Source organism: Salvia miltiorrhiza, chromosome 6 (assembly GCF_028751815.1).
Source record: "Salvia miltiorrhiza cultivar Shanhuang (shh) chromosome 6, IMPLAD_Smil_shh, whole genome shotgun sequence".
Classification (NCBI taxonomy): domain Eukaryota; kingdom Viridiplantae; phylum Streptophyta; class Magnoliopsida; order Lamiales; family Lamiaceae; genus Salvia; species Salvia miltiorrhiza.
In genome coordinates this window covers 35,433,617-35,440,216 of record NC_080392.1, presented here as the reverse complement: position 1 = coordinate 35,440,216, position 6,600 = coordinate 35,433,617, and positions in this window count along the sequence as shown.

Sequence of the window (6,600 nt, the reverse complement as noted above, 5' to 3'; positions counted from 1 at the left end):
TACTCTTCTCTCTTGTTGTGGGGGAGGTGGAGGTGGTGGTGTGGGATCTCTCTGCTCTTCCTCCTTCTCTTCCCCTGCTACTCGGTTTCGATTCTGTCTTCTCGGAGGCATGCTATAAGGAAATGAAAATTCATATTAACCTCGAAACTAATCTCTCTATGTTACATAACTGATGAGGAGTAATATGTGCAGAGCAGAGAAACGATATAAATCAGAGGAGCAGGCTCTATAAGAGAAACGAGCTCTCCCTATCTTCAAGCAATACTAGGTATAACTCATAGTTCTATAGTAATTCATCGATTAAATCTATACCCACTCGATTAGGTTTCACCAATAACGTAAGCTCTCTTTGTCTCTACTCTATTGTATTTCTCATCATCTCATAGTTCTCGTTCATCGGTTACTCAATTCTATCATCACACATCAAGTCAAGCAACATCGAAGATCAAGTAAAAATAAAGACCCTCTGGTCATCATCATATATATATAGTGAAAATTGCCTCTTCGAGGTCTTTTTACAAAAGCTGGGATCTATGTACAGCAAAACAACCCCTAACACTACAATGATGCTCCATCTATACAGGCATCATAAGTACTAGGCATCTATAATTACGCACTACTATACTTTTATATCTATGTACATTAGCTATGCATCACTATATATATACTGACTTCCATGCTAAAATAGCACGGTCATCGACCGTCATCAGCTCCAGACACTCTACTCTCTGCATCATCAACTAACATGTCTTCACTCGGCTCGGTCTCTGCATCTTCGTACTCATCGACTAGGCGATACACGCTGTCGTCATCCGTCTCGTCCTCCACATCGGTATCCATCATCGGCCCGTAGACAGGCACCTCGGGAACAGGTACCCATGTCTCGTCTCCATTGGCAGCCGTCTGACGCTGCAGTGGCCGGGTCCGTCCATAGCCAACTGTCATCTCGGGAGTTTCCTCATCGGGATCCTCCTCATCACTATCGAGTCGTGCAGGCCGCGATCCTCCCTCCTGGGCGTCTCGGGATGGCGGATACAGAATCGAATGCATATACAGTTGGAAAGGCCGCGTGCCCGGCTCGGGTAAAGGGATGACTCGCGGGTAGGGATCAAAAGGCACAGGCTCAATCGGCGGCTCAGTAAACACAACAGGCGGTGCTATCTCTGGGAGCGGTAATGGCAAAGGCGTTGTCACCGAAGTAAAATCCCATGACGGTAATTCGGCACTGGGAAAATGCATAAGTGACAAGAATGAAAATGGATCATGATCTCTCACAGGCGAATAAGTCTCGAAAATAATCGGCTCGGAAGCAACCGGCTCAGGTAAGACTGATATAGGATCAGCTGGAGGTGGGGGAATAATTGGATTAGGATCCGCTGGCAGTGGAGGTGCCTCTTCTGCTCTTCCCTGCGCTGGTCCGTCGAGGGCTCCATAAGGCAGTGAAGGTGGCTCGCCGAAAGCGTTGTAGCGGTAGCTGATCATCGCAATAAACCCACGGAAGTCGGCGCTCACGAAGCGTCTAAAGTCAGTCCTGAAGTTGTACTGCGGCACTAGTGAAGCCGCCCAGTCCTGCCACTCCGGAGGTAGCTGCGGAATCAAGTGAGTGATGGCCTCTGCCTCGTCAATGCCGTAAGAAGTAGTCTCTATCCAACGTCAGGTGGTAGAGTGCTAAGAACTCTCCCAGCGTTTCGCCCTCTCGGGGTCCAGCCTCTCTGAACCATCTACGCATCACCTCTCCCAATCGTCGCTGCATCCTGTAATAGTAACATCGTGTTTATCAAAAGTGGACGTAGCACTTGCTTGATATTCCTCAATCAACAACATACTCGTTCTCGTTTGGTACGGTGGTGCAACGGCTATACTAGCCTCAATATCTCTCCACAAAAGGAACAATCGTCGTCCCATGTCATACTCCATCACCTCAAGCAGTCCCATCATTAAACCAATTCGTTAACTTATTAGTGAAACAAGCTTAAAACTCATCATGAAAGCAGTAAAGAACAACAATAACTCTTACCTCAGTAAGCAGGCGGAGATGGGGTGCTGGGGTGTTGTTTTAAAAAAAGACTCTCAACTAGTCTAAGATTCAAATTTAGACTAGGACTCCATTTAAGGACAGGTGCTAGCAAAGTTCGACTTAGTTAAGAAACATACTCAGAGCAGACGACCTGCTCTGATACCACTCTGTCGCAGCCCGCCGTCTAGCCAGTGATAGCGTAGACCGGGTATCGATACGACTAAATAAAAGAAGGAAATAAAGGATGGAAAACTGATCTCATCTTTAAGCGGAAGCAAGATAACAATTTATACTAACTTTAGCAGCATAACATCCTTTCTACATCATAAACATCGACATTGCTATAAAAGCCAAAGCATCGGAGTTTTGTCAACATTTACAAACGGTCGTAGTTCAATATTTACAAGGATTCAATATATACAGAGTTACACAACAAAAGGGTGATCAAACTATATGTATGGAGACATATAGCTGAGAGCGTATTTCTTAATTAAGTCTAAAAACAACTCTAAAAACATGATGCTGCCATAGGGAAGAAAGCACGACAGAAGGTGATCATCCGAAACAACAATCCCTGCCAACACCAAGCCATCCTCCGTCCATGCTTATCCTGCACATTTAGAAATATATGCAGGGCGTGAGTACATAATACTCAGTGGGCAGGCGCCGAAAGACAAGAAAGGTGCTCTTAGAGCTATATGTTTGAAGCTTGCCACATCATCAACAATACACAGAAATAAAGTTAGCGTAAATGAATCTGTGCATGCAGTTTTAATAATAAACATCATAAATAAGTGTCTGTAGACAAGTAATCAACATGTATGTACCGCATCTACAACTTATCATCATAACCAAGGTACTGAGAAGTAGGCCTCCTTCTCAAGCACCGTGACCGGGCGACCCGAAGACGGCTCACAGTCACCTCTGTGTACACAACCCCGCTTGTGGCAGGATCCGAATTCGTCTCATCAGTAGAGGGTAACACACAAGCTCATCATAAAAAAATTAGCAAGTCAAACAGTTCTTAAACATCATTTAACTCAACATTTGATAAGCTCATAACATTATTAAATCATTTCAGAATGCTCGTAATATTTGCATACTCAAAGTATTGCCCACGTAATAGTGGTTATGAACATACTGCCCACCTGTAGAGCTCGGCTTACTGCAGGTGGTACTCGGAGAAATCTTCACTTGCGTCCTCGACTGGTCTCTTCAGTTGTAAACATCGGAGTAGTGCATGCGACAAGTTAGAGGAACTAGTTAGAAACTTCCTCTCTAAAAGCTTAACCTTAATCCTATTATAACACCCATCATAATTATTCTTTCAGCTTATCTCCGTCTAATCACTCAACTCTATGACAATAAACTCTAATCTTATTCTCAACTTAACACTCAAAAGGCTAGATTAAAAGAAATCAAGCACATAGGCATGCACAATCACATAAGCATACAACTCACACATAAACATATCACAAACAAGCAAACATAAGTTTGGCTCGGTGACCAGAGCAGAGAAATGCTCGGTGGTCAGAGTGGAAAAGCTCAGCAGAGCAGAGCAGACTAGCTCGTCAGAGCAGAGAAGAAATACTCGCCAGAGCAGAGCAAAAGTTCACGTCAGAGCAAAGCAAAAATTTACGTCAGGGCAGAGGGAAAATTTACGTCAGAGCTCAACGAATTGACTCAGTCAGAGCAGAGAAATGATTCTCGGTCAGAGCAGAGAAATGAATTCTCGGTCAGAGCAGAGAAATGATTCTCGGTCAGAGCAGAGAAATGATTCTCGGTCAGAGCAGAGAAATGAATTCTCTGTCAGAGCAGAGGAATGAATTCTCGGTCAGAGCAGAGGAATGAATTCTCTGTCAAAGCAGAGGAATGACTTCTCGGTTCAGAGCAGAGGAATGAATTCTCGGTCAGAGCAGAGGAATGAATTCTCTGTCAGAGCAGAGGAATGACTTCTCGGTTCAGAGCAGAGGAATGACTGACTCGTCAGAGCAGAGTAAGACTCACGGCAGAACAGTGCAGTCAAGAGCAACTCGAAAATTCGTCAACTTTTTCATTCTCAAAGTTCATCAAACACTCCCAAACATCAAAATACTATCATTCAGCAACATAGCCAACTCACGAACTCTTACAAACACTAAAATCATCAAATATCACGTTAATCCTTTCATAAGTTCTTACTCATCATCAAATCATCATTCAAGACATAACTTACAGATTTTTCCCAATTTCTTATATCAAACTAAATTTTGTAAAACTCATATCTCAAGACTAAGCTTTGCAAAGCACACCTTAATCACTTCAAATCATCACATATGACACATTTCTCATCTCGATTTAAGAAAAGAAAGATTTTTAAAGGGCATGAACCCTAATTTTCGAAAGTGAAGAAAATGGAGGAGGGGGAGTTTCTCATGCTTCAATCATTCTTTTACACACACACATCTCACCAAAAAGTCTAGATCCAAAAGATCAGAACACTTACTCAAGTAGTTTCAAGAAAAATGAAATCTTCTCTCTATTCTTCAAGCTTTAAACTCCACTAATTTTCTTGAATCAAGAGTAGAAAGTGTTTAAGGACTAGATTTAGCGGAGGATTTCACCACAGTTATGACTTGAGAAGCTTGAGCTTGGTCTCCAATGAAGGAGAGAGAGAATGGCGTGAGGGAGAGAGAAAAGGTGAAGGGCCGAAAATGAGAGTGAAGGAAAGAGAGAGAAAGTCTTTTGTTTAAATCTCAAACCTTACTCTCTAAGCTAAAAGCATTAAATGCCCAAATAGTACTTTGTCTCCCCACTTGGCCACTTGTCTAATCCCACATGTGAGGAAGATTAAAAATAATGAGAGTGAGTGTAGGAATGTGTGGTGGTAATTAAAAATCATGTATGCTATTATTCAAAAATCACAATTACTCAATTATAAGTGCACACGTATCAAGTAAATCACATAACGCCAATCAAATAGCTCACAAAGTTATCACATTAAAACGGATCATCAGTCTAGCTTAATCCTCTTTATAGTGACTCTCAAACACTACCTCGACTCTATCTCTCGCATTTCGTCTCAACTCGAAAACAATTAACATCTCCATCTCAACTCTAACATTATTCTCAATTCTATCAACATCTCTATTTTACTCATATTACCATCCATCGATAACTTCCTCTCGTCTTTAGTAAGCTAGTCTTTAACTCTCAATAGTATTTCGATACTATTGCAAGGTAAACAAAAATACGGGGTGTTACATACTTTGCCACCTTGTCCGGTAGTGACAAACGCATTAGTTATGCGTTAGAAATAAACATAAAATGTATCATACTATGGGGCATCGAATGAAAAATTAAATAATATATACTTAGATTAAATATATTATAATAATTTGAATAATACGAATAAAGTTTACTTAATTAATTGAAATAAATTAATGAACTTGAAAAAAAGAAATTGTGAATACGTTGGGATATTGGTCGGAAAAGTATATAACATATCATTGAAGATAATGCATTGTAATATAGTATTGATGTCGATTTGATAATAAGATAATGAACTACTATAGTGTAAATAATGATGTCGAAATAATTATACTAAATGAAATAATGTTGAACTAATTGATTGAATTAAATTAGTGAAGTCAATAACTATATGACATATATATGAAGACAATGTATTATATTTTAGTATTAAACGCGATATAATTATAAGAAATAATTATACTCAACGTTCATCAATTTGAATTTATTAATTCAAATAAATTAGTGAAGTTGATAAAAATAAAAAATAAAACAATTAATCATACGATGAGATTTTGATCGGAAAAGTATGTAACATATACTTTATTTGATTATATTATAATAAAGTATTGTAATAGATATGACAATAACTAAATAAATCACTATTGTGTGATTAATGAAGTCGAAATAAGTGTATTCAATGAAATAAAATTGAATTATTTAGTGAATTTGAAAATAAAATAAAATAAATTGAATTGTATAAGATATATATGTAATGAAGGAAATTTTATTAAAAATGAAAGAATATATAATATATATTAAATATATTATAAATGAAGGAATATGTATGTGGGCAATATAAATGATGAAAATTATAAAATTAAATATTATATAAATGAAGGAATATTTATATTGTATAAACAATTGAAGTTGTTTTGCCAAAAATAAAATTGCCTATAATATATTATATTTTAAGTAATGTATATTTTGTCAAAACAATTGAATATGTTTTAGCCTAAAAAACATAAAATTGCATAAAATATATTATAAATGAATAAATACATTACTCAATGGAATTATGTCGTGTAATTAAAAATCTTACTTAAACAAAATGAATCATACGATGAGACATCGCTCGGGAAACTATATAACATATACTTGAAGAAAATGTATCATAATATAATATTGATGTCAATTTGATAATAAGAAAGTGAACTACTATAGTTTAAATAATGATGTCGAAATAATTATACTCAATGAAATAAAGTTGAACTAATTGATTAAACTAAATTAGTTACATTTTTAAAAATAAAATGAATCATATGATGGAAAATAGATCGAAAAAATAAATAACA